An 11,739-nucleotide genomic window follows, 5' to 3' on the forward strand; every position below is an offset into this window, starting at 1 on the left:
AGAGAAAAATGAATTCTGTTTTCGTATTTTTATGTTATTGTCCTAATTAGGAAATGACCCAATAATTAGTTGATCTAACAATCATTTAACAAATTTTTTTGAATATATATTTTTTTTTTGTAAAATTAATATCAACTTAATAATTTCAAAGATCTAATGTTACAAATGTCCTATGGATTAGAAACATATATAATATATAAGTGAACGTTAACACAATTAAAATTTTTTTTTTCTTTTCTTGTGTTATTTGTTTGTTTTTATTTTAATTAAAATATTATTAAATATGATAAGTGATGAATGGATGAAGTATACACGAATGAGATTATGATTATTATTAGTTAAGTATTTCTACATAGAAAACATTATGTTAAGATGCTCAGGTCCTGCATTGAATGTTGGGTTATGAAGAAAATGATCCAGACTTTATTAATATTTGACTCGTATAAAAAAGTTAGATAGTTAGAGTTGAAAAAGAAATTTGATCAAGTTGGATATGAAAAAAATTGTATTTGGTGCTTAATAAAGATTTACCATATTATATAAATAAACTGAATTTGTATTATATAAATTAATTAGGATAAATATGACCCAATATATAGACATATTAAATAACACTGTCTAACAAGATTTATTAAACTTTTTTTTCATTCTCGATCAATTCAAACTTGTGTCTATTGGATTAATATTCAAATTTCTTAATTAATTTCGATATTTTGATAATATATATATATATATATATATATATATATATATATATATATATATATATATATATATATATATATATACGTGTTATTATCAATTATACGGTTATTATACGGTTATTATAAGATAAGGTAAGTATTATTCTAATTGAAACATAGGTTTACCGTTCATGTGAATCTCTCGTCTCTAAGCATAATGGATTTTATTTCTATCAAAAAGAATTTTTAAGTCACCGATGAAATCTTGTCAATTGTCCGCAAATCCACACTCGATAAGATTAGAAATTAATAAAAAATGTATGATATATATATATATGTTGAATGAAATTGAATATAAGTTTAAAAATAACAAGGTACCATGAATGTGAAGCTAGAAGATGAAAGTATACCAAAAGATAGTTTCTCTTTAATAATTGGCGTGAAGGACCACAGTTAGGCATGCAGAATAACCGCTTAGAATAGTTGTGCTTAAAAGAAGAGCACCATATATATAATTCAAACATTGGATCAATGTTAGGTTCTCTCTCCCATATAGGTCAAATTTCACAATTAACCTTTTTAAAAGTTTGGTCCACATCACAAAATAATTGCAAACTCAAACATTACTTCAATTTCAAATTTATATAATCATATATATATCATCAAAATATATAGTTATATGATAATAACTTCTATCGTGGTTTAATTCTATAATAAACCATATAATGTGCAAAGTATTATACTATATATAGGGTATAAAGCAATAGCATGATTCAACTTCTGTTTCATTAATCATTACATGCATATATAATTAAATTGTAATAAATTAATAATGTCCAAATCTCTTCAACAGGTCATACATGTATTTAAATTTCTTTTTACAGACGGTGATATTTTCAAGTTTTTTTTTTCAGTGACAAAGTGTATACTTGAGTACTCGGTTTTGTGGTTAAAGATTACAGATAAATTTATTTTCTTATTTTAATAAATATAAAAACATTACGAGTAAAATATAAATTACATGATACGAAAAGCTTTTACAAAACATATTTAGTAGCTGTTAGTTCATTTTAAATTTATAGTATTATATTTAAATATAGTTAGTGGTCCAGTTCGACCTCGACTTTTAATTAATCGGTCAAAATAAATATAACATTAATACAAGTAAGGATTTTGACATATGTTATTTTAAAATTTATATTTTAATTCTTTAACCGATTTATGTTTAAGTCTTTTCTTAAATCTAAATCTATTTTTATATTTTTTTTAAAAAGTTGTTTCAATTTGATTATGAAAAAAATAAATTATAATTGGTTTTCAGTTTTTTAAATTGTTTTTAATTATTTTATATTGTTTTGTTGTTTAACACTACTAATTATGGTTCTTAATACACTAATAAGTATCCGTGACCTTGTGAATATTCGAACCAAAGTTATTAACCATATCAAATTAATAACATAGGTAGATATATAAAAATTTCAAATTATAACATTTGATCTTTATATATATATATATATATATATATATATATATATACACACACACACACACACTAATGAAAACATTTCAAATTCTATAATTAATATCCTTTAAACATAATAATAGTTTTCCTGGGCAAACCTTTTGTTCATGTGGTTAAAGGCAAGATGGTCCAAACCACTTGAAATTTTATTCAAACCAGAGAAAAGCTTGAAAGTGTTTTAATTAAAAAGTGACAAATCTTTCCTTCTATATTTAAGCATTAGAACATGTAACTTTGGGTTGGAATTCATATAAAATAAACTTACATATAAACAAAGTAAGATTTGCAATGTAATAAGAAATAACTTCTAGCATATAAGTTAATACAAAGAAAAATATAATAACATGCATAAAAATTTTACCTATGATATTATTTTTTACTTTCTTTTTTAATATAAAAAATTATTTTTTTTATGATCATTTTATTTTTATATTGCATGTGGAATTAATGTAAAAATATTTATCTTAACATTACTCTAACAAAAAAAAGTTAAATAATTTTATTTTATGGAATAGGTGGTTTGGTTTTGTTATAAATATCTATAAATATAATAATTTGGATAGAATAAATTAGGTTAAAAAGGTGTTGATAGGAGAATATTAAATGGATGGAAAAAGTGATATATAAGAAGCACTTAAGGTAGGTATAGGGGACCATGAAGTTTGAGATGTGGCTAAGAGCAACTTTTGAAAAAAGTGTAGCAGAGGAGTGGACAGTGGTGTTGGTCTCAATCACTCACAAGGGTTGGAGAGACAAGTGCCATTGCCAAGGGTATCATGCCTCTTTGTCAACTCCATCCATGCTGCACATGCACAATTTTTTACCAACACTCTACATTCATTTCTTTTCAGTAAAGTATATTTGTGATACTTATTTACATTTCTTTTGAGTAAAGTATTTTTACCAAGACTTTTGAAAAAGGTTTTAACAACTTTTTAATACCAATTGCCTTATACTTCAAAAAGAAAATCTCAAAATATTTGAATATTTTTTAATAAAATAATAATAAAATGTTGTATTCTTAAATTTGTTTTAAGTGTTTCAAGTTCTTTCATGAAATGATACAAAAATCTTGAATGTATCATAAGAATTTGAAAATTACTAAAGAAAAATCAATAGAAATTTTGTGACTTAATTTTTGCATAGACTCGTTTGCTGAGTCACTATTTTAGGCTTTTGACATTTGTTAAATGTTTGGTGTCATAGCGAAAGACGTTAAATTGACGTCTACTATCTGTTGTCAATTAACATATATTATATTTATAAGAGACGTTAATTGATGTCTGTGGTAAGAATAACAGACGTCAGTTTATGGGCTTTAAAACAATGTGCACAATAACGGTCCAAAAATCGTCGTCACAATTGTCTTAGAACACGCCCAAGAATTGCACCAAAAGCTAATGAAAACGAATTTTAATCAGTGCAAATGAAAGATAATGGTTCCAAACGTAATATAATCGGTGCAAAATGATTTTAAACGGTGCAAAGTGGAAGAAATTTACCTGAACGTTAATGACGAATGAGAGAAAGAGAGGAAGAAGTTGAACGCAGCGAAAGAGGAAACATGTAACTAGTGCTCGTGTTCTGGAGTAGGTGAAAATGCAGGATATTTGATGTCGATCTCTCTTCCTAGCCGAAGTTTAAGTGGTAAAAAAAATAATCTTGGCGCCCAAAATGAGGTAATTTCACATATTTTTGACGTCTGTGGGTAGGGGGATCGATGTCTAAGTAGTAAAAAAATTAATATTAATGCTTAAAATGAGATATTTTTGGACATTTTTTACATCCGGAGAAAGCCGACGTTTAATTGCAATTAGACGTCGGTGTGACGTAGCATATGTCTAAAGGCAATAAATAGTAACTTCTCAGTCATGTATACAGACCATTTGTTTGACCCTGGAGGAGCCGACGTCTATACTGTATTTGACATCGGGATCATTTAACCGACTTCTACAATAACGTTTTATTTACAAAATTACCACAAATTATTTTTTACATTGAATTTTCTTTTGTTAGACGTTAAATACGTCATATTAAATATTATTTCTGTACTAACAAATGAATGTGAATGGTGGGTTTTTACATGTAAGCATTGAAGATTTTTCATATTTTCTTTGGTTTTATTGTGTGTGGAGATTAATAAGTTGACAGAGATGAGCCTGATCTGGTGAAAGAAGGATGAAAGCAACCGAAACTTAATTAATTGAAAAAAGTAATGGGACCAAGGTGAGATTTATGATAACAACCCCTCAGTGTGCTTTCACTCTTTATATAAGCTCAAGCTCATACTTTATTTTAGGTTACTTTCATTATATCACATTATCTTTTCTTTCCAATACAAACATTATATGTGTCTATTGTTTCATTTAATGTTAATATTGTTTTTTTAATAAAATAGCTTCATAGAATTTACACTTTGTTATTAGTTTTATTTAAATCTTGACTTTTTAATATTTTAAAATATTTTCTTATTTTTATGATTCATAGTGTTATTTAAAATTTAAAATTATAAATTTTATACCATGTCAACATATTTCAATAAACATATTTTATAAAATTTATTATTTTTAAATTGAAAATATTACACGTCCTTAAAGGCTAATTGTAGCATTGTTTATTAAGTTGATAGATATTAAAATATATCCAATTAAAAATATAAATTTGTGATATAAAGTGACTGAAAACATTTTATGCTCAGTACATTTAGGCACAGCTTAAAAAGGGGATTTTTTTTTTTTAATTTCCAAGTTTTCTTCTTCACCTCAAACTTTTCTAAATGTTGAAACTATTCTTTTATTAGAGTAATTTTTTTTCTCTCTTATAATTACTTCCTACTTATTTTTACTCTCACACTCACTTTTTGTTTTTTTCTAACCTAACACCACACTATACCATCCTTTTACTCTTGCTTTGTTCTCCACCCAACACCAAAATTATTCTTATGTTTCTTTTTTAAAATGTTTAGTATAGTATAGATGAACTTAGAAATTGAAAATTTAGATATAAGGTTACAAATTTACCAATTTCAAAATCTGATTAAGAATTTTACCAGATTTTAAAATCTGATTAAAATTTTAGCAGATTTTAAAATTTGATTAAGAATTTTATTGAATTTTGAAATCTATTTAAGAATTTCACTGAATTTCAGGTTAAAGGAGTACTAAATTTAAGCTAATTACTGAATTTTAAAATTTGATTAAAAAGTTTATTGAGTTTTAAAATTTGGTTAACAAGCTGAATTTTAAAATATGATACTATATATATATATATAAATATAAATTTATTCTATTTTTATATGGATTTTGTTTATTGTGCACTCTTGTTTAGGGTTTAGACTTTTTTTTTAGAATTATTTATTTAATTGTTTTTTAATTATTTTTTCATTTCCCTTTTAATTTACTTTGTTTATTTTTAATTTTATTTATTTTGTGTGTTCTTCCTTAAAGTTGTGGGATTACGAGTTTACGGATTAGGATATATATATATATATATATATATTATTGTATACTTTTTTTGTAATTATTATTTTATTTTAAAAAAATTATTTTAATTTATTTTTATTGGTTATGATTTTGTTAATTTGTTAATTTTATTTATTTTGTGTGTTGTTATTTATTTTATTCTCTTTAAATTAATTAGTTATCATGTGTATTGATTTTAATATTTTTATGAATTTGTTTGTTATAGAAATGATAATAACATGAGGTACATCTACATAATGGACTTAAAGTTATTCACAACGTGAAGCTAGAAGGAGACTTACGACATCTGTTCACAAAAGGGATCGTTATGATGAAGAAGTTGCATCATTAACTCATCATAATCTTAAAGAGGAGGAGGATATGTTATTGAGGAGCAACATGATGTTATTGAGGAGTAACATCATGTTATTGAGCAACACGAAGATGTTGTTTGAGAAGAACATGAACTAGGTGAATTCCGTGGAGGTCCACATGATACATTATCATTGACAAGTTATGTTGATCATGTCACATTTGGACATGGCTAGGTTAGTAAAGTTATTGATTTTTTTTTTATTGTGATGCTTGGAACATGTAAGTTGGGTGTTCAAAATTTTGTGATGAATTTCAATTTGATGTCTTGATGTATTATTTCTTACGATCGCTGATATTGATATTCGTTGAGAGATGTCATAGAGAGACAAACATTTTTCATGTCTTTGTGATATGATTGTCACACTAGATTATGTGACTACCTTGCTACCTTTGCCTATATTGGGACAATTATGTTTGAATGAAGTCTTAGACTTTGAAGCAACTTTGGAAACTCTCATTGGTGTGGATCATGCGAGGGCATCTAAGATGAGGCTGTTAGAAAATAAGCACGTTCGTGGACGGGCAAAAACCAATAGGGGGATGAATTAGTTTGCTTAATTAAACTGTGCCTTTTAAAAATTTCTCGTTTCTATAAATTTATTTTATAATAAAAAACAATTCTTTATAAATATAAAAAACTTCTTTAGTTGTTCTAGTTGATCATAACTTCTCATTAATCTTACGTATTCGTCATGTCACTAACTAAGTTCTTTAAGCAAATCATGTTAGATAAGGGGTCATGATTTTTCACTCATTCCAACAAAGCAACAATGCGTTTATATTTACAATGACCACCAACATTCACATCAACAACATCGACTGTGTTAGAATGACAAATCGGATAAAAGTGCTCTAACACGAGTATTATTCTTTGTTGCACAAACTTAACCTTAGATTGCATTTCCTTTTTTGTTGAATAACTATCATATATGAAATGCAAGGTGTCTACAAGCTCGAAATACAATGATTCATGCTTTGTAGACATTTGAGATCAGTGAACATAAATTTTTTGTCCACTCTTCATTTTTACTTTATGCATTAGAGGTATAATTGATGCTATAAAAGAACAAACAATTTTAAAGTAACTTTTATTTGATTGTTAATTTTCCTGTATTGTCAACTTCTTTGAAACTATTGAACACTAGATCAAGTTCATTTTGAATGTATAATTTTTCCTTCTATTCATTTTATGATGTATTTAAATAAAAAAACTTAATAAGTTTTAAAAAAATACGTTAAAATTTGTATTTTTAGGCATAGCTTCACGCATATAAAATAATTCACATATAAAAAAACTATTGAAATGTGTAAATCCTAACAATTTAAAAAATACTTGGGTTAAGAAAATGGTTCTTAAAAGATAATATGAATAAAATAATTATTTGAATTTAAAATTATTTAAAGGATAGAATTAGAAACAAGGAGACCAAAAATAAAAATATATAGATAGAAAACATCTTTAGTTCATGTGATATCAACATGTAAATTTATTGAATTATCTTACTTGCCTTTTTTCTATATGAATTAATTGTGTGTGTGCACGCGCGCGTGTGTGTCTGTGTGTGTATTTGTGTGTGTGTCTCTGTGTGTGTATGTGTGTCTATGTGTGTGCGTGTCTGTGTCTGTGTGTTTGTGTTTGTGTGTGTGTTTGTGTGTCTGTGTCTATGTGTTTGTGTGTTTGTTTGTGTGTGTATTTGTGTGTTTGTGTGTGTCTGTGTTTGTATCTGTCTGTGTTTGTGTGTCTGTCTGTGTTGGAAAAGTTGTTTCAAAATATTATTTATTTACTCTAAATTTGACATCGTTAAAAAGTCAAATATTAAACGTTATTTTTGAAAATGATTTTGTAAAATTATTAAAATTTTGATGTTATTTGATTATAACTTATGTTTGAATAACTCATATTATGCTTCAATAACGCTACTCGATTTAAGAATAAACTTTTAATTTAGTGATATCATTTATTAAATTATTAACTTTACGTGTAAGTAAAGCGTGAATAATCAGTATAAATACGAGTACATATGATTTAGAAAGTATGCGGAAAAAATATTAAAATTTGTACTTAAATATAAATGTAGAAATATATACCAGTATTTTCTTTTCATATTTTGTATATGAAAAGAATTATTATAATATTCAATCTAAATTCCAAACTCTATCCACGTATATATCAGTGTGTAAAAAATTATTTTTAAGTCTATATGATAAAAATTATTAAAAAGATAACTTGATAATAATTTCTCTACTCTTTTTTTTGTCTAAATAAAAATCAAGCAAGTGAAGTAAACAAGATGTGGACTTAATTGTTTAAATAATAACAACAAATTTAGAGCACTGTCACGATAAGGACGAGAAATAATAAAATACAACAACCTTAAAATTTTCAAATATTTAAAATTCATTAATTTTAGTAATTTTGGTTTGTCACACCAAAAGTGAGACATGAAAATTGGAATTGATAGTTGCATCTCAGATAGCTCTACTTGTTAGACGATGATGTTTCAATGTTTCAAGTGTTAATGTGTTACTGGTTCATTGTACATGCATCTTCTTCACACATTTTTTTACAGAAAGAAAAAATAAATATATTTTTCAGAACATGATAAAGGAAGGATGAACACAGATAATAATTTACGGTGATAATAACTTTTTAGTTATACATATAATTATAGAGTATTTATGCATTTTACAATTTTTAAATTTAAATAATTTATCAAATAGTTAGTCTTTTGAACTGTACTGACTTTTTTAAATCTTAATTAAAATTACATGGAAATTCAATTAAAACGTATTATTAACTTTTATAATACTTGTTATAAAAATCATGTGTATGGTAATTCAATTATTTGTGGTTTTTTCTAACTGACAATATGATTGTGTGGTTTTGTTTCTTATATAAATCTTTTCTAACCATTTCAGATAATAAATGGGTGACAACTTAAATGTTATATTAATGTTATGAATGTTTTGTTATATAAGTATATTTTAAAACATTTTATTTTTTTTTTCAATTACATAGACATGTAATGTTATTAGGAAAATCAACTTATAAAACTAAGAAACTTACATGATTGTCCTTTATCGTTGATATTTTGATCCATATATTTATAATTGTTTTATTTTAACGATATTCTTCAATTATTTATAATTATGTTAATATATTGTATTGTAGTAGACAACCTAATTCAAAGGAGTGTGATTATTATGTAATACATTGGATGTCAACTATTATTTGATTTTGCATTAATTACAAATAACTAGAAAACACTAATAATTGCATTCAATCAAATATTTTACAACTTTGTTCTTTTATATATTAATTAAAATTATTGTATTTTGTGAATAAATTCAAGAATTCTAATTAATTCCTAATAAGTCTATTCATTATTTAAGAAAAACTTGTGCAAAATATTCAACAGAAAGGTACAATAATATTTAATTGTTATAAGAATATCATAATTTTGAATATTTTGTAAGTATTTATCACATTTACATGTTATTTTTGTTTTGAATTTCTTAAAGTTTAATATGTAAGATGAAAAAAAAATTTTAAAATATCAAAATTAAACTTCAGTTATAACCAAAATCGAAGTAGAAATGAATGTTCGATTTCAGTTGAAACCATAATTAAAACCAAACACTAGAAAAAAAAACAATATCGGATCTCAATTATTTAAATACCTGGAATATAAATTATATTTGACAATTCACTAATAATATAAGCTAAATACCTTTTCAAAAAATGTAATTTAAAAAAAAAGTAAGCTTTAGTTATCCTGTAAGCAAAGCCGAAATGAGATTTGGTCTTTATGATCGTGGTTATAATCAGAATTGAAAGCTAAATAGCATTCTTTTTTTCATTTTTTGATTTGTGGTTTAGTATTTCATTTTTTTAACCAAACAAAATACTTACCTTTTTGTTTGGATAAATAACCAAAACAATTTATTTTTTCTACTGGTGTAAAATCATAACTATTCCCTTTAGTAAATTGGATCATATTCTAATTTAAATATTAAAAAATATTTAATTATGTATCTTATAATATTAAAATCAAAATAATTAATTATAACCAATATTTTTCAAAATATTTGTATTAAGTATGTTTGGTTAAATACTAATAAATAATTCATCATAAACAATATTAAAATCTATACGGACTCCTTTATGTCATGTGTAATGTTGGTTCTATGCATTTAATATATATATATATATATATATATATATATATATATATATATATATATATATATATATATATATATATATATATATATATATATAATTTTAATCACAGGATATATTTATCTGTATGATTTAACTAACAATATAAAATTATGATATTTCATTTTCTTAAAGATTATTTGTATTTAATACCTCAATCGCAATATGTCATGATAACATTCACTTAAAAAGAATGATTTACTTATTTATATATTTACGTATGGATCTTGTTCAAACAAGTAATAAATAGACTAATTTTAAGAGATCATTCATCAAAATATGACTAATTCAAGCCAAATTTACTAATTTCAATAAACCATCATCCAAGTAATTAATCCATTTTATCTCAAGAGATATTCCATTTAAGAGATTGTTTTAAAGCTTTGAGTTATTTTTTAAACCTAAAAATATCTTGCTCAATTAACATCTCCACAAAAAAATTTAAATTTTATTTAGTAATAACATGAGTAAAACTCTCTCAATGGCATGTTTATTCTCAAGATTGCTTTTTCTTTCATTTTGGTTATATATTTAAAGGTTATAATTAGTGTGTTGAAAATTATTTACCTCACTTCATATAGCATTGATATGTATGTTAAATGGGAATGGATTAATGTCTATACTTGTATGTGATGAAATTAATGATGTAATAACATGAAAGATGATAGTTAGGAGAACAAGTATAACCTAAGTATTTCATCATAAAATATCCAAAATTGTATGTTAATATTTTATCATACTTAAATCATATCAATTAGAGTATCGTGGTGATGAACAATTAATAAAAATTCTTGTAATGTTTCTAAATTAAGAGATACATAAACTTCCTGAGTATACATAAACTGTCATATATGAACTAAAGAATTTGATATCAAAGTACATATTAGAATATATATAATTTTAATATTACATGTTTAAAGTTAATATAACTTTATTAAATTGTTGACATATTTGAGTAATATCTTATCCATGTTTTGAAAAAAACATATTTTCAACTTGTATTCATATACGCGTTTTTGTTTGCATTTTGGTTTAAACTTTGGTTATAAGTACATGTGCATATAATTCTAGTAGGTTGGCCATTATTTTTGACATGACAATTCTAGTAGGTTGGTTACAATTTTAGTCATTAATAAAAATAATTATTTATATTAAGATAAATTATTTTTCTTTACTAACAATTAAAGTTACTACTTTAATTTCTAAACTTAAATTGTTGACATTTAATGAATCAAATTCTTTCCCAAAAAAAAAATGTAGTTTTAAAATTGCCCACAAGGCTAGTAGTTTCAAAATTAAATTTAAATTATTATTACTTTTTTTTATCATATTTCACTATTTTTCATTTTAACACGTAATTTATTTAATGTTTCAGTTTTTATTTTTCTTCATAAATTTATTTTAACCATTATCTATACAATTTAAATATTTTCTCGAAAATACTTTAATTATTTCACATTTTAAAATTCATTTAAA

Source organism: Vigna umbellata, chromosome 1 (genome assembly GCF_029865625.1).
Source record: "Vigna umbellata cultivar VRB3 chromosome 1, Vumbellata_1.0, whole genome shotgun sequence".
Lineage (NCBI taxonomy): Eukaryota > Viridiplantae > Streptophyta > Magnoliopsida > Fabales > Fabaceae > Vigna > Vigna umbellata.